The 18,862-nt window shown below is 38.8% G+C and overlaps 1 long non-coding RNA gene across 1 annotated transcript in view; it reads left to right on the forward strand.

Annotated features, from left to right (window-relative positions):
• LOC145716410 (uncharacterized) overlaps positions 1-14,936 on the forward strand; it is a 79,167-nt gene extending 64,231 nt beyond the window's left edge. Inside the window, exon 4 of the long non-coding RNA XR_014139046.1 lies at positions 14,837-14,936. This is a non-coding gene — a long non-coding RNA (uncharacterized LOC145716410). The remainder of the gene's footprint in view (positions 1-14,836) is intronic.
• The last annotated feature ends 3,926 nt before the right edge of the window (positions 14,937-18,862 follow it).

The following is an 18,862-nucleotide window of genomic DNA, read 5'->3' on the forward strand; positions in this document are numbered from 1 at the left end:
ATGCCCTTCAACAGACAAATGGATAAAGAAGATGTGGTCCATATATACAATGGAATATTACTCAGCCATCAGAAAGGATGAATACCCAACTTTTACATCAACATGGATGGGACTGGAGGAGATTATGCTAAGTGAAATAAGTCAAGCAGAGAAAGTCAATTATCATATGGTTTCACTTATTTGTGGAATATACATATAATTTAAACTAATACAGATTACCATGATATAAAGAAACATGAAGAAGTATGAGAAAAGTGCCTTACAGCAAAACCATATGTATGCCAATATGTAAATGCACAGCCACTATTTCCCTAAAATATAAACACAGCCTTGAGCATTTTCCGAAGGCACCAGAATAACCGGTCTCACCTCTTTTGAGAGGCATTGCCTGTGACATGTCCTTCTTACTATAATGCCCAATCCTGACTCTCCAAAATTCTCCATCTTTTGGTTCTCAAACTATATTTGGTTCTCAAACTATCTCTTTAATAGATAAGCTTAATATTGGTGGCAAATTTTAAGAGTAGAAAGCCTTCACTATATACTGTCTACATTTAAAGTTTATTTATCTTTCCAAAGCGAGAAGTTCCAAGACTAATGTGCATGGAAGATAAAAAATTTAAGAAATTAGGTTAACTGCTAGTTTATTCAAATTGCTTAACCTGGTGCTTACAACTTGTTAAGTTAAAGTTATATGTCAGTTTGAGAGTGAATGGTGGTGATAAAAAATTTTCCAAAATAACAAGTCACAGGATATTTGGGCTCTAAAAAGATACCACACACCTAAAAATACTCAAACTATCACTGTGCTTGGTTTTTCTCTTTTCGCAGAAGCAATAGATTTGTTGCTCCAGCTGCCTCTTCCAATGCTGATAGATAGGCTGGTTTCTTTTTCACGCTGGAGTTTGATACCGTAACAGTCTTCTAGAGAAAGAGCCACTGAAAAAGTTTATGTTCTTAGCTTTCCCTGGTCTGGCTGAGGATGAAGGAGCCAGGGAATGTCGCTTTCTATGTGAAAGTTCCAATTTCTTTTCCTGGGCTTCTGATTGTAGCAGTTCTAGGCCGCCCAGTTTGTGAAAATGTTAACAGTCTGCTTTCCCCTACAGAAAACAAGCTATCTGTTATAGATTGAAAGAGAATACATTTGAGACCCATGTGAATTACTGTTTTTCCAAACTATTTACTCATTATATCTTTAAAGGGCACCAGTACACATAAGTGTTTCAACTTTCTGGGAATTTATTCACTGCTGGTAACTTAAATGAGGCCACCCTGTTTTTCATTACTGGCTGGTATTTTTAAGTCTGTGAGTTCTGAACTTCTAACGTAGTAGCAGAACAGAATAGCTTGGTTTCAACATTCTGAATCGTGGTGAGGAGATTTCATATTCCCAAGATGACCGTAGGAACCGGATGTGATGTCATCCCCTTAAGTCACCAACATTCCCCTAAACAAGAGCTTCATATTTTTGCCACATTGGGCAAGGTCTGAGGGGTCTAAGTTGCAGTTAAAACATCGCCAAATTTCTGTTTGAGCAGGATAAAATGATCTCTTACGATAATTTATTTATTTATTTTTTAAGATTTTATTTATTTATTTGACAGAGAGAAAGAGAGAGAGGGAGAGAGCACAAGCAGGGGGGAATGGCAGGCAGAGGGGGAGGGAGAAGCAGGCTTCCCGCTGAAGGAGGAGCCTGATGTGAGACTCGATCCCAGGACCCCGGGATCATGACCTGAGCTGAAGGCAGATGCTTAATCAACTGAGCCACCCAGGTGCCCGATAATTTATTTTTATTCTCTCTTTAGAAACACTGTGATTTGATGGAGGAATAAACAGTTTTTAATAGTTTTTTCCACATGGTGGGATCACGTGTGGTTTCCGTTTGTTTGATTAGGCTTTGCCAGATTTTAAAACTTGTCACTATAAACAAGATTTGTTTTATAATTAAAAAGAAACCTGCTACATACTATCACAATTATAATCAATATTGTTAATTTTTTTTCAAATGAATGTTTTATCACTGTTCTGGGTAAGGGTCTTGAGGAAATTTGCCAAGGTTCTTGTGCTTCTTACACTTTCATGTGCATAGAAATCAACTGGCATGTTATTAAAATGTAGATTCTGGGGGCGCCTGGGTGGCACAGTTGGTTGAGCATCTGACTCTTGGTTTGGGCTCAGGTCCTGATCTCAGGGACTTGAGATCCAGCCCCGTGTTGGGCAAAGGGCTCAGAGTGGAGTTTGCTTGAGTTTCTCTCTTCTCTCTCCACCTGCCCCTCCCGCTTGTGTTCTCTTTCTCTCTCTCTAAAATAAACTAATAAAATTTTTTTAAAAATGTAGATTCTGATACAGGAAGTCTGAAATCCTGCATTGACCTTAGAAAGTCCTTGGTGATCCTCCTGCTTATGCTGCTGGTCAGATAACCACACTTTGAATGGCAACTTTTGACCAGCAGTTTCAAACTTCAGCTCACATGAAAACTGAGGGCTTGTTAAAAGTGCAGATTGCTGCTCATCCCAACCCCACCCTGCTCTTTCTGGTTCAACAGGTCTGGGGTTGGGCCCGAGGATTTGTATTTCTAAGTAAACTCGCAGGTGAAGTGGATGCTGCTTCAGGAATTTAGTGATGGCAGCTCTGGGACCCTGTTAATCCCAGTCTGGTTCCCGGACCACATAAACCTCAGCATCCCCTGGGAGCTTGTTAGAAATGCAGAATCCGAGGCCCCACCCCGGACCTACTAAATGAAAAGCCATATTTTAACAAGATCCACAGGCGATTCACGTGTTAAAATTTGAGAAGCACTGTCTAGACAGTTTCTTAGTTCCTGTAAATCAGTGACTCTCAACTTTAGCCACCTGTTATAACCAACTGTGGAGTTTTTAAAAATCCTGATGCCTAGGCCGAACCTCAGAATAATTCCATCAGAATCTCTGTCACTGGGACCAAGACATTAGTTTCTAAAACTCCACAGGGGATTCAATGTGTGCCCAAATTTGAGAACCACGTTGTAGATGACACTGGAGAATGGAAAGGTAGACATCAAACAAATGAAGACTTCCAGGCATTCCTTTTCCCTCTTGCTACCCTGTTAGACAATGTGGCATCAGCCATTGGGCAAACAGGAAACAGCTTGGGTCAGGGCATTAAGTTGCTTTGCTATACTGGATTTTAGGAATCTACATACACATTTTGGCTGTGTTGCCTGGCCTCACTTTGCTCTAGCTTTCTCATATGCAAACAGAGGTTAACTGATCTTGTGTTCTGCCCTCTCTGGGCTGAGACCTTAGAAATATAGCCCCCCCCCCCAAATCAATAAAGTAAAATGAATTACAGGATTGAAAACATAAAAAAAAAAAAAAAGAAAGAAATATAGCCCCCTGCCATTTAGGTTGTTGTGTTCCTACTTTAATTCAAAAGTGTTATATTCTGTTCTCTATTTAGATTTTAATGGGAACAGAAAGAGCTTCTGCATTGATAGAATATACCAGGATGCAGATTAAGCTACTTTAGAGAGATAAAGATCACATAATTTAGGAGACACAAGAGGTGATTTATGTGATAGATTAAATAGAATAAAATGCTATCCTCTACCATATGTAGGACATTTTCCCTAAAAGCACAGAGTGGTCTTGTGTGGGCATGTGAGTTGCAACACTTGCTATTATTAAGTCTCTCCTAATATTCTTAAAGCCTTTAAACCTTTTCTAGGCCAGCCAAAGGTTTGTGGTTGATTGTTGATTTTGGAAGAAATTCATGCATTACTCAGCTATGAAGAAGTGTTAGATTTGTTATTTCCAAGGGTAATAAAAACTGCTCTTAATTCTGGATAATGTTTCTTGATTTTATGTTCCAGGAAAGGGAAAACTCCATTTCTATGTACATACCATGGGAATTTCTGTATGTATAAGGGTCATGATCTAGTTTGTTCTGAAAAGAGAAGCATAGTTTATGAAGAGAATGAAATTTATTCTAAATTCCCCCTCAGAAGTGAGGAATATCTTTGAGAGTTTTCCACCTTTCTATCTTTGTCAACTTTTAAATTTATTTAAATCTTTTTGATTAAACTTCTGTCACCTCACAGGCTAAAAATTCCCATAAATTTGTCACCTATTATTTGCCACCTATTCCTTTCACTTTTCCTACATTTCCTTGCCCTAGTGAGGCAGGAGTTGTTGATCTTGACTCCTTCCTGTCTTCCTGATTCCAGTCCACAGGGGAGACTTTTCCCAACACCTCCCATATCTCCTTCATTGCGTGGACTGTCCCTGTCGGGATGCTCTTTGTCCTGTGCTAGCTTTCCTAAGGGCAGCAGCTTAACTACACACCGTGCCAGATATTGTCTTCATTGAGGCCAGGACACAGTTCCTAACATCTTTCTGAATGTGCCCAAGATTGTGTTGACTTTTGTTTAGAGTTTTGTTTTCATGGGGTTCATTCTGTTGTACTTTTTGGATATCTTAGGAACAAATTGATTCCTCCTGGGTCCTCTTCCCAGCTGTAGCTGAGAGTCCAGTGTCATCACCCTATAAGGACAAGAGGGATTATTCTTCCCTATTACCTAGATTAGTCAAATTAACCAAATAATTACCAGATGGTCCTTTCCCTGTGGCTGGTGGGACACAGTCACAGTTTCCCAAGGAGGGGGATGAAGTTGAGTGGTTGTGTAAGAGAATGGATGTACACAATACCATTTCATCATCACCTATGTGTACTGTGTTGTACAGCAGATCTCTAGAACATATTCATCTAGCATAACTGAAACTTTATACCCATTGAACAAAAATTCCCCATTTTCCCCAACCCCCAACCCCTGGAAATCACTATTGTATTTTCTGCTTCTGTGAGTAACTATTTTAGATTCTTTTTTTTTTTTTTTTTTTAAAGATTTTATTTATTTATTTGAGAGAGAGAATGAGAGAGAGCACATGAGAGGGGGGAGGGCCAGAGGGAGAAGCAGACTCCCTGCCGAGCAGGGAGCCCGATGCGGGACTCGATCCCGGGACTCCAAGACCATGACCTGAGCCGAAGGCAGTCGCTTAACCAACTGAGCCACCCAGGCGCCCTATTTTAGATTCTTCATATAAATACAATCATGCAGTATTTGTCCTTCTGTGACTGGCTTATTTCATTTAGTGTGATGTCCTCCAGGTTCACCCATATCACAAATGGTAGAATTTCCTTCCTTTTAGAGGCTGAATAATATTCCATTTTGTGTATTTACCATGTTTTTAAAACCCATTCATCAATTAGGGGACACTTGGGTTGTTTTCATATCTTGTGAATTATTGTGAATCATGCTGCATGAACATGGGAGAGAAGATATCTCTTCAAGAGCCTAATTTTAGTTCTTTTGGTTAGATATCCTGAGGTGGGATTCCTGGATCATAGAGTAGCCCTACTTTTAATCTTTGGAGGGAACTCCATACTATTTTCCATAGTTACTTCAGGGTAGTTCTCATGTTAAGGCTTCTCAGCACAAACAAACCACAAACCAACCACAAAAAAACACAAAAAACAAAAACGAAAGGGACATAAGGAAACTTCGGGAGGTATTGGATAGGTTTATTACCTTAGTGGTGATGGTATCATGGGTATTTGCATATGTCTAAATTGTACATACCAAGTATGTGCAGTTCTTCATATGTCAATTATATCTCAATAAGCCTGTTAAAAGATATATATATATCTTTAACTGACTCTGATGCATGGCTTTGTGGCTAAGGATGAGAAGAGATACAGTGAATCTCAAAGGGAAAGGGTCAAGAGGTTGAGGGAGATTGGGCACATGAGTATTGCCATCACATTTCAGTGAATATGGAACTGCTGCTGGGGAGCCCTGCCAGTATTAAAAGCTGAGAGCATGGAACCAGCTGGTAAGTACCTGGTTAAACATTCTTACCTCATATTACCTAAGACCTTTCTCTGCCAGGCATTAAAATATAGATCCAAGATCCAACTTAAACCATCACAAAACATTGCAGGGACACCATTTTAATCAGGTTGAAAACAAAATCCCCACCATAAACATTATGGAGAAACTTACTATATAAAACAATAAACCATGGCACTCTTACTACATGGAAGACTCAAAAATAAAGGTCCTTAGGCGATCCTCCTTGCCTCCTCAATAAATGTTAGTAAATGTGTAACAATCATGATTGGAGGTGGGGGTGAGGGGATTGATTTGTAGCATTTGTCATTTCTGTCCAATAACGACTCCTATCATGACTGATTTCAAGCTATTGGTTAGGGATGTTCACAACAGACTCTTGCAAGTTAGTATGAGCCGGCCCAGGCCCAGCACACCACCATATACCAGCTACCAAAACGTTTGTGATTTTTCGGGCTTCCAGAGCTCATTTTCCTTTCACTTTCAAATATTCCAGAGACTTACTACTCATAGGGTATCTCAAAGATATATTTTCCCTGGCAGATGTTATCTTCAAAATTTACTGCTGTACTGCTGTTTATTTCAGGAGGGTTTTAGAATCATCTCAGGAATCTCCAGTGAAGTGTATTTTCCGATCTGACCAATGTTCCTAGAATTCTTACAAAACTCTGAGGGTAAAATAAAGAAAAAAAAAAAGGCAGTGCAGTTGGCATCCAATAATATATTCAGGAGTCAAGGTACAAAGCCTAAACCATAAGTCACGGTACTAAGAATGTTTAGGGCTGATTTAAAAATCATCTCAAGCCATGTTTCTCAAAAAATTTGTTTCTTCTTGCTATGTATGTCCATAGCTATGAAAACTAAACAAAAATGTAATAGCCTCTAGAAATGTTATGTCTTCCCCCCCCCTCCAGTTGAAACCACAAAATCTGTGAATATTGACCTGAGTCGAGTTTTTGCCCATTTTTGCAATCTGTAATTTCATTGTAAGAATTGTTTATTTTAAAAAATTTCAATATGCATTCTTTTAAAAAGATTTTTCACTTATTTATTTGAGAGAGAGTGAGAGAGAGAGAGAGAGCATGAGTGGGGTGAAGGGCAGAGGGAGAAGCAGACTGCCTGCTGAGCAGGGAGCCTGATGAAGGGCTTGATCCCAGGACCATGATCTGAGCCGAGGGCAGATGCTTAACCAACTGAGCCACCCAGGTACCCCTCAATATGCCTTCTTAAAAATATATACCCTGCTCTCTCCAGTCATTAGATCCAAAATGTTTGGGAAGGAATGGAGAGCAATTTGACAGATCTCTACTTCTCATTGAGAAACGGATCTAAAGACTGAGCACATTGCCAGTGGTTATCTACTATAATAGGTGGAAGGGGCAGCCCTTTCCTAATTGTAGCAACAAATAAAACACCACCCTCTGGTAAACTAGACTTCATATTAAAAATTGATGTGTACTTTTAATGATGAAGGAAATTGAAGAGGACATAAAGAAATGAAAAGCCATTCCATGTTCATGGACTGGAAGGACAAATATTTTTAAAATGTCTATACTACCCAAAGCAATCTACACATTCAATGCAAGCCCTATCAAAATACTAACAGCATTTTTCACAGACCTAGAACAAACAGTCCTAAAATTTGTATGGAGCCACAAAAGATCCTGAACAGCCAAAGCAACCTTGAAAAAGAAAAACAAACCTGGAGGCATCACAATTCTGGAGTGCAAGTTATATTACAAAGCTGTAGTAATAGAAACAATATGGTACTGGCATAAAAGCACATAGATCAACAGAACAGAATAGAAAACCCAGAAATGAACCCACAACTAAATGGTCAACTAGTCTTTGAAAAAACAAGAAAGAATATCCAATGGGAAAAAGAATGTCTCCTCAACAAATGGTGTGGAAAAATAGACAGCAACGTGCAAAAGAATGAAACTAGACCACTTTCTTACCATACACAAAAATAAATTCAAAATGGATTAAAGATCTAAATATGAGACCTGAAACCATAAAGATCCTAGAAAAGAACATAGGCAGTAATTTCTTTGACATCAGCCATAGCAACTTCTTTCTAGATATGCCTCCTGGACAAGGGAAACAAAATGAACTTCTGGGACTACATCAAAGTAAAAACCTTCTGCACAGTGAAGGAAACAATTAACAAAACTAAAAGGCAACCTATGGAATGGGAGAAGATATTTGCAAATGACATATCTGATAAAGGGTTAATATTCAAAATATATAAAGAACTTAAAATACTTAACACCCAGAAAACCAAATAATCTAATTGAAAAATAGGCAGAAGTCATGAATAGACATTTTTCCAAAGAAAACATACAAATGGCTAACAGATACGTGAAAAGATGCTCAACATCACTTATCATCAGGGAAATACAAATCAAAACTACAATGAGATACATCTGTTGGAAGGACTAAAATCAACAATACAAGAAACAACGGGTTGGCGAGGATGTGGAGAAAGGAGAACTCTCTTGCACTGTTGGTGGGAATGCAAACTGGTGCAGCCTCTGTGGAAAACAGTATGGAGGTTCCTCAAAAAGTTAAAAATAGAACTACCCTAGGATCCAGCAATCACACTACTAGGTATTTACCCAAGAATATAAACCTACTAATTCGAAGGGATACATGCACCCTGATATTTATAGCAGCAGCATCTACAATAGCCAAATTATGGAAACAGCTCAAATATCCATCGATTGATGAATGGATAAAAAAGATGTGAGATATATATATATATACATATATATATATATGGAATATTACACAGTCATAGAAAGAATGAAATCTTGCAATTTGCAACAATATGGATGGTGCTAGAGAGTATAATGCTAAGTGAAATAAGTCAGAGAAAGATAAATACCATATGATTTCACTCATATGTGGACTTTAAGAAACAAAAGAGCAAAGGAGAAAAGAGACAAAACAAACAGACTCTTAACTATAGAGAACAAACTGATGGTTACCAGATGGGGGTGTGTAGGGGGATGGGTGAAGTAGGTGACGGGGATTAAGGAGTATGCTTGCAGTGATGAGCACCAGGTGATGCATGGAGGTGCTGAATCACTGTATTGTACACCTGAAAATGATACTACACTGTATGTTAACTAACTGGATTTTAAATTAAAACTTTAAAAATATAAAAAAATTATATTTAATTAAAAAAATTGATATGTACCTTTGTATTATTTTATTCTTCTGAAAGGCAAAATCCTTTGAAAACTAGTTCAATAATTTAGAAAGTAAAGCACTCAACTTAAAAAAAATCTTATGTTCTGGGGCACCTGGGTGGCTCAGTTGTTAAGCGTCTGCCTTCGGCTCAGGTCATGATCCCGGGGTCCTGGGATCAAGCCCTGCATTGGGCTCCCTGCTCAGCCAGGAGCCTGCTTCTCCCTCTACTGCTCCCTGGCCTTGTGTTCCCTCTCTAGCTGTCTCTCTCTCTGTGTCAAATAAATAAATAAAATCTTAAAAAAAAAATATTATGTTCCAATACAATGTTTATGGCTAGGTAAATCTCTGTCAATAGCCTATACAAATAAAATTGCAAGAAAATGAAATACATTAGATATTCTGTGGAATATATTAATTGTGGATTAGACTAACATTAACATTGCATTGAATTCTCTGACCCCACAATAAATACCCATACTTACCTGAGCAGGACAGTATGGAAGTCTTAAGTTGTCAATAAAATATTACATAGCAAAATTCAAATCTGCTCATTGTTAATTTAATGGCATTGTTTGGATATCTCTAGATTCTTGGGGAATATCAGCTAAATGAAGTGAATGAGACACAATTACCTAAAGTAATCCACTAATTTTAAATATATATGTATGTATATAGTTAATAAATATCTGTATTTCAGAATAACAAAAAACAATGTATGCATGCTACTTCACATAAGACCTAGATGTTGCCATTGTTTTCATGCATTGGAATTTGAACATGTGAAATGGTAAATGCTCTCATTTTTACTAAAGAAAGTACAGGATGGGTGAACTCTCATAAGAAGGCTGTGGTTAATACTTGTCTAGATGTTAGTTTTCCATTACACCACAGTTGTTTTGTTAGTTAAAACATTCTTGTTACTGAGGAGAAAAATTATTACCAGGTGAGCAATATATTGTATGTTGTTTTCTAACGAATTCTGGTTAGTCTTGCCTTAACAGAGATGCCTTCTCTATCAGCATAAGGATGGTAGAGTTTCAATGCAATATTTTAGGAGCAAATTTATGCCTCCAGTTGTATAAACTGGAGTTTCAATTCTAGCTCTGTCACTTTCTTACTGCAGACTTTGGGCAAATTATATTCTATTTCTAAACACTATGTTTTGAATCTGGAAAATGGACCTAACAAGGTCTGCCTTGTAGGCTTGTTGTGAGGATTATATGTAAAAATGTATATAGAACATTTAATTCAGCCCTGGCACTCAGCATATAATAAATTACATATACATAGGAACATAAAGGCATAGAGCTGTGCATGGGGTGGTACCAAGACATACATGTTACAGGGAAAAATAGTTGTAAACATATGGGATTAAAGCCTCTTGCACGGTTCCTGTACAAGTTGATGTATTTCCCTGGGAATCTTTTGATAGCTTTTATAGCCTGTCATCAGAGATGATGTGAACTGTGGAGGACAAGAAGGAGAACACATTAATTCTTTCATGATCAGAAAAGAATACCTATTGCCTCTAGGCATGACAACATGTTGTAGGACAGTGACTTTTTAAAAATTTGGTTCTGGCAAATTGTAGATTGTACGTGTCCAGTGAGCAAACAAGCTGTGTTTGCAAGGTGATCATCTAGTCCAGCCTCATTTATGCAGGTGGAAACTGAAACTTAGAGAACTAGAAAATTTACATTTGAGGTTTCACACATTGAAACTGAATACAGAATCACTTGCCTTTTAGGTTGACAATGCTGAAGAACTCATTTCTTGTTAGGGCTTACATGATCATAACCCAAAAACATTTTGAAGACAATGCAAACCACCCAATCTGGCGACAAATGGAACACGTTTCTGAAGATGAAATATCTTCCAACCTACTTAATATTTAATTGGAAGCATGGAAGCATAGCAGAAGTAGTGCAAGATTTAACTACTTTGTTTCAAAGGTCATATGTGGTGGTTGATTGATTAGAATGAACTTTGTGAAGGTAGGAACAGTATCTAAATGTTTTGAACCCTGGCCAATAGGAAGCAACTCAGAAATTTATAAAAAGCACCTAGAATACTATAGGTTCCCAATTACTGTTTGAAGCACTTAGCATTAACTGAATAAATGTCTGTGAAATTAAATTTGGAGCTTGTAGTCATGCCAGGCCACTTAGCACAGTGGTAGTGATTTTTGCAACATCTATGGTCATAAGTTCACTAACACGGAAGCAAAGAAAGGAAACAATGAAAAGGATAAGGAAAAATTTATCTCACCTCTGCCTTATTCTATAAAGTACAATTTACATACAAATATAGAAAATAGAAATAACACAAGCAAAGGAATCACATTTGAAATGTCATTTAAAAAAATGTGTTTGTAATGTGTTTGAGTTCAAGTTTTACTCTTGGCAAAATAAAAGTTCTTGTTTGAAAGATAAAAGCCTTATTTTTCTAATGACTTCAACTGTAGTGCTTCTCTACAGAGCCATTAGTGTCTAATAACTGTTGAATGGATTAATATAAGTGAATACGAAATAAATGAACTTGAGTCTTCCGAATTCCCATTTGATTCAAAATGAATGGAAGAAGATAATTTCATAAATATATTTTTTTATTTCTTTATGGACTCAAATAGTTTTGTAAGTAGCCTGCTGTGTGAAGGATCAAAAATATGTCTAAATTTGCATATCCTTGGTCAAACATTCGTTCATTGCTTCTACACACATTCACTGAGAGCCTACAGTGTGCCAAGGCAGCAAGCAGTTGTTATCTAGGAACTGACACAAGTTCCTTTGAAGGACTTTGAAGGGCTGAAATCCAAATTAAGAAAAGGTCCTCTTAATTCTTCGTATCTTCTTGTCCCTATACTTGGTGCAGACATGATTGGCTATTGTATGCCAAGATGCTAGAGTGATAGCTCAATTAAGCATCATTGTGCAAGCAAGACGATGTAGTTTATCTTCCATCAGCTATTTGGATAACTCTTTGATATATTTGCTGCATTTGCAATTACATATACTTTGTTTTTCTTCCTGTTTTGGTTGTAGTCTTAAGGCCCTTATGTTAAATAATCGTATTTTGTTTGTTTTGTGCATTATATGGAATTACAGTAGATGTCTTATAAATCTGTGTTGGCTTTCTGTGACGCTTAGCTTCTCAGGTGGAAGAGACCACATAAACTCTAATGAACACTTGCAAAAGATTGAGCGCCAATATAAACAGCAAAAACTAGAGGTTGCTGTTGCTATGAGTCATTCTAAGAATCACAGATACTTTTTATGCTTTCTAAGTGTGCTGAAAGACCTCAAGTGTTAGAAGAGTTGAAGCATGGCTCTTTTAGAAATAGGAAAACTAGATTGATATTCCCCAGCTCCTAATACAAGAATACAGGCTGACCCTACTCTATGATCACAGAACCCTAGAAATGATCAAGTCAAATCCTTCAAAGGAACACCTGTAGGAATATTGTCTTAAGAAAGTAAACAATGTTTTATAATAAAAAGAATGAAGGTAGGGGCGCCTGGGTGGCTCAATTGGTTAAGCGGCTGCCTTTGGCTCAAGTTATGATCCCAGGATCCTGGGATCGAGCCCCACATCAGGCTCCTTACTCAGTGGGGAGCCTGCTTCTCCCCTGCCTGCCACTCCCCCTGCTTGTGCTTGCTCTGTCCCTCTAAAAAAAAAAAAGAATGAAGGTAAGCTATTACATATGCCTGAGAAGTTTGTCCATGTGTCAAAATGATGGAGTCTATCATTTTGAACAAATTTAGACTTTGGGAATCATTATAGCACATACATAGACTCATTGTAGCTAATTTATGTTAGATATTCTATAAGCTTATATAAGCTAAATTTGCAGATAAAATTTAGTAGATAGCTAGTGTGGTAGGTAGAAGGTGAGAAACCTGGATTGAGAGGGATAAGCTTGGAGCAAAGAACAAAACTTTTTGTCCCAAAAATTATTGGACCACAATCCACAGTAAGTATTACATTTTATCTCATGACCCAGTATTATACATACAGACACACATTTATATGTATAGCTGAAACAAGTAACGATACTTTTTTAAAAAAGATTTTTATTTATTTTTTGACAGAGACACAGCGAGAGAGGGAACACAAGCAGGGGGAGTGGGAGAGGGAGAAGCGGGCTTTTCTGCTGAGCAAGACCCTCCCACCCCCGATGTGGGGTTCGATCCTAGGACTCTGGGATCATGACCTGAGCCGAAGGCAGACGCTAAACGACTGAGTCATCCAGGCGCCCACAAGTAACTACACTTAACACTTACTATGTAAGACATGCTTTCTATGTAATGGATTCTTTTCAGTGTTTTCTATTCTGTTGTATATCACCTTTGAAAATATCATATCCATTACAGGGATTTCAGGAAATAACAGTGGTGATAAATTGCAGTTTGATAAACACTAAAATTGAAGGTTAGCTCAATCTCAAAAACTGATAGTGGGGGCAGGGCTGGAGAAGTTGTGGGGGGAAGGGCCACGGGAATGGGGCTACTGAGGCAAGCATTAAGGAGGTATTTACTCTAACATACTGACCCTTTGCTTGCATGAATTGTTAAGTGCCACCTAAAATTTTGCACTATGGCACATCACTGCATGTCCTAGTCCCAGCCCTGAGGGCCAAAAGAGCTTCGTTAAGGGGATGCAAACATTCTGATTGAAGAAAGGTATCAGAACTAGGGAAGTAAATGAGAAAGTAAGGGGGAAAAATGAAGAAAGGAAAATGGAGCAAAGATTTTAGGACAAACGGTAGATTAGATCACCCAACAGGCTACAATTTGGAGAATATCCCAGAGGGCAGATTCAAGTTAGGTCCAAGCAAAGAGCGAAACTACAAAGTCAAGAAGTTTAATCTGGAGAGTCTGGATCTTGCTACTGTTAGCGATCTCCTGTTTGGGATGAAGCACTTCTGGTTTGGGTAAGAATTATGCGTATACTGCAAAGCTCTAATAACAGTGGTTTAACACATAGGAGGCTTATTTCATCATGTAGCAACAAGGTGGACAGTCCAAGATTGGTGGAGCTGCTTTAAAGACCCTATCAAAGACCCAGGCTTCCTATTCAATCACCCTCAGCCTGGACCTTCATCTTCATGAAAGCAGGCAGTCCACCTCCACTCACAGACCTCCACCTCCAGGCTCACAAACACATTCCAGTTAGTAGAAAGAGTATTCAGAGAAGTAAGGAGAAAAGGGAGGAGGAAAAATGCAGAGGAGGGAAAAGGAAGAAAGGGAAGCAATACTTTCCTAGAAATCCTCAACTGAATTCATGTTGAGGCTTATTGACCAGAACTGTGTTGTCACACAGCTACTCCTAACTGCAAGAGTGAGGAAAGCTGCTCTTTCCCTGGGTACATTTGCTGCCCTTGCCAAATGATGAGATTCTGTTAACAAGCAGGAAAGGGGGGGCATCGGGGTGCCTGGGTGGCTCAGTTGGTTAAGCGTCTGCCTTCAGCTCAGGTCATGATCTCAGGGTCCTGAGATCAAGCTCAGGGTCAGGTTCCCTCCTCAGCAGGGAGTCTGCCTCTCTCTCTCTCTCTGCCCCTCTCCCTTGCTTGTGCTCTCTTTCTCTCTCAAATAAATAAATAAAATCTTTTTAAAAAAAGGCAAGAAGGGAAGAATGCATAGGTATTGCCTGCTACATAGAAGAGGGGCTAATCCCAGAATGACCAACCCATGCAGAATAGGTAATTGAGAACACCTGTTAATGGAAGACGTACATGTTTTCCTTCCTATTTTACAGCTGAGGGTACTGAGGCTCAGAGAGCAAGCAAAGGGCAGGCCTAAGAATGAAACTCTGGTCTGACTCTAAAGTCAGATTTTTTTTCCATGGCTCCATGATGCTCTCCAAGGGTAAGTCAGCATGTGTTACTTTTCCTCTCCTCCATGTTTTTATTTATAGCCCCATCTGGCCAAATGCTTTCTTTCTTTTATAGAATAAGAGTTGGAAACATCAGTGAGTTGGGCTTTCAGGGAAGTGGGCGTAAGATTGGGTTAAGTAAAACTCTTCAGGTTAATTATCCCAGAATTTAAATTCTAGAGAAAAGGCAAGGAGTATCAGATTTGCCTTTTCTCTGAAGGTTAAAAAAAATCAGAGGATCTCGCTCAGAATATTTGGGGACATTCAATGCCAACCCCTGGGCAGCAGCATTTCTCAGCATGTGGGCCACAGACCATGTAGATCAGAATCACCTTGTCTCTTCTAAAAATTTCAGATTCTAGATACAATTCCTGCCATAGGAGATCAGAACCTTTGGGAATGGGGCCTGGGAATGTGAATTTAATAACTTCCCAGGTTAATTATGATGCATAATATAGTTCGGGATCCATTGCTATTAAGTATTAATAATAGCATTTATTGAGCACCTACTTCAGTAAACACTGCATCAGACACAGATATATATATTGTTTATTCTGAACACTTTTACAAAATCCACTCTTTTATTCTCATTTTACTACTGAAGGATTTAGGTTCAGGGAGGTTAAGTATCTTTTCAAACTCAATTGGCCCTCAAGTGGTATACCTGGGATTCCTTCCTGGCTTTCGTTCCAGCCATGTTTCTCCTGGGCACCAGACTCAGTAAGGATAGTGGGAATATTCTAGGTTATTCCCCCATCCTACTAGATAACCCACTGAAGTGGTTTTCTGGATGCATAAGAAAAGTGAGTGTGTAGTTGAGGAGAAAGACACAACAAATACTATGGTGGTGTGAATAGAGAGAATCACAGATGGAGACCGCCCTCTCAGACCGATATTCTAACTTTGGGGTTACATTAGTGTTTCTCAACCTTCACACTAGGCATCTAGGGCCTGATAATTTCTTGTTGTGGAGGCTATCCTGTGCATTGCAGGATATTTAGGAGCATCCCTGGGCTCAACCCAGTAGATTCCAACAGACCCCCTTCCCCAATTCCCCAAGGCTCCTTCTTTTAATTGGAGGGCTGGTATTAGGGAACGGAGAAGAGCAGGAAAATAGCAGATAGGCCAGAATCTGCCCTCGAATCAGGGCTGACACAGAGCAAGAGAGCAGCAGAAGCACCGGAGGAGAACTCTCACGTGGCTTGAGATTGTCTGCTCTTCCCTGGGAGTCACTTTTTTTTTTTTTAACATAATCATTTCATCTGCATTGGTAAAGCAGTAAATAATTAAGCTAATTTATTTGTGACTGTAGTTTTCAAAGAAGCCTCCAGAAACCATGGTCCCATAATTCTAAAGCAGCAAAGCTAGGCACAAGGGCGAAGCCTCATCAGTGTAATGTGCCCGATGAGGGGCTGGGGTAGGACTGAAGTGAATTATTCATCCCTGACATCTGGAAGGTCCATTTGGCTTTTTCAATTTGATTATATTTTGGATTAGTGTACACTTTGTTGTCAAATGTTTCTAAGGCCATGTTTAACTATTTAAACACTCTGCAAATTACTTAAACCCTAGCTAACAAGTATATCCATTTGGGCTGTGGACAGTGGCTACAGATGGACCCATATTTCTTACATAGTCTCTCTGCCCAAACCAAGTTTGCCTTGTTTGTCTTTTTTCCATTTATTTCTTTTGTTTTAGTTATTTTTAAACTCCTTTGATCATGCACCTCCTGCTCTCTTTATTCTTGTTTTTTTTCCCCCATTGAAGTTCACTGTTCCTCACTCATGATGCTGTACTGTTCTAGGGGTTCCTAGCCATTGGTCTGTGAAGTCCCAGGGAAGTGTGGAAGGTCTTCCCTGGGGTACTCGAAATCCATGAAATCATGTGCCACATTTGTGAGGATACTCCTGCTTTTGTCTGCACGGTGGGTCCTTAGACCTCCTCAGATTCCCAAAGGGTCTTGACCTAAACATGGGAAGGGTCACTGAGGAGCCTGTGCTCCAAGCTTTCAGCCTAGAAGGGGAAGGGCTCACAGAGGGAAGAGCCTGCCACTTGGTAGGCCCTGTGCCCTGTTTCTCATTTAAGCCACACAGCCTCTAGATGAGATGAGTGTTGTTATTTCCCTAGTTGAAGATGTGAAGACTTGGAGAGACTGGATAATTGCCAAGATGACCCAGCTTTCAAAGTGGCTCACGGGTCAGAATTCAAGTGGCTATCTTCCAGACTGACTCGAAAGCCTCTTTCCAGAGCTTGAGTAAGATTAGGCAATTGAGAATCAAGCTCTAGTAGAGAAGAGGAAAGAAATGAAGAGAGGACACATATTTTCTCTGCCATCCCCGAAGGATGTGATAAGCAGGATGCAAGTGGGCCGTGGTCAATTTCCTAGAAAGAAGAATGATCAGAACAAAAATACTTTCCATTACATTAATATAGTATTTTAATAGTCTGCACTATAAATATCCTCTGTACTTCTGAATGCTGTGCTAACAAAAAGTGCTGTGCCTACCACAAAAGGCTGATTTCAACAGATACTACAAGAAGGGATTCATAACTCAGTTTCACTAATTTGTAGAAAACTCGTTTTTTTAAAACTCAGTTTTTAACATTCTTTAATTTATTACAAAATGTATTAGGCAAACTCTTAAAAATATTTAATACCAACTAACTGCCCAGTACAAGGTAAAGGCAGGTTCTTAAATAGTGAGCCTTGAAATGTAATCTCAGTGAATGATCTCATAGTTCACAGGTGGTGCAGATGGATATTAATGCCATCACTGGAGAGGAAGAAAGAGAAAGAAGAGAAGAGAAGGTAGGAGTCTCTGCTCTCCTGCCATGTCGGTCTCTCCTTCTTGGTCCAGAGCACGTCCTCTGCCTGCAGGAAGGAATGAGCAATTCAGGAGGGTCTAAAAGTTTGGGAGAGGCCCCTTAGACGTCACTGATGGAGGGCAGTAGCCCAGTTACCTGCTGAAGGCTCTTGAGATCTCACCTGAGACCCTGAGTAGTAACCTTAGGCAAGTTACTCAGCTTCTTCTCAGCCGCTTTCCTCAGTAAGAAACTGGATTGATAATAGCTCCTACTTTTGAAATTGTGTTAAGTTATAATTCATTTAAGGCACATCATACAGTGCTCCATTAACTTTAGCTATGATTGTTACTAGCCCTACTGGTGATGGTGTGGTTGGAATCTGAAAGTTTTCCTGACACCAACATGCATCAGTGTTGGCTTTGTTATAACTTACTGCCAATTACATTTCTGTTAAAGGCAGAACCAGTGCAAAAAGAACTGATTGGGGAAATGCATTTCCTATATTTAAATCATAAATATTATTATATATTATATATTATATTATACCATATTATGTGTAATATATTATAAATAATAGAATTGTATCATAATCTATAATATAATGAATATATTATAAATATTATTATATATAATATAAAATCAAACAGATGAAACTGGAGACACTAGATTCCTCATAACAGTTTTTAAGTTTCACTCATGGTGGGAGACAGTTGAAAGATGGTATAGTTCAGGCATTGTTTCTTACTGTTAGAAATATCTGGATGTACTAAAAATTAGTAAAATAGAGGTAATTCCATGGAGAAGAGCTTCTGGTTCTGGAACTAGACATTAGGGTGGGAATTGTGTAAAACATAAACATTTGGGATTTTAGTGCCACATGCAGCACAGGGAGATAGAAGTGACTTCTCTAGGAACCAGGAAAATGACTTCTCTTTTGAAAAGAACCGTGGTATGACTAAATTCTTCCCTCTTCATCTGTCAAAGGAGTAAGTCCCAAGAAATCTGTAAGCACTCCCCATTCCAGAATTCTATGATTTTGGTATTCTGATTTGGGTAATTACTTTAACAACGAGGATATAATTCTCTAGAAGAAGCATTGAATAC

The sequence above is a fragment of the Leptonychotes weddellii genome, chromosome 12 (assembly GCF_054177405.1).
Source record: "Leptonychotes weddellii isolate Sample4059 chromosome 12, ASM5417740v2, whole genome shotgun sequence".
Classification (NCBI taxonomy): Eukaryota; Metazoa; Chordata; class Mammalia; order Carnivora; family Phocidae; genus Leptonychotes; species Leptonychotes weddellii.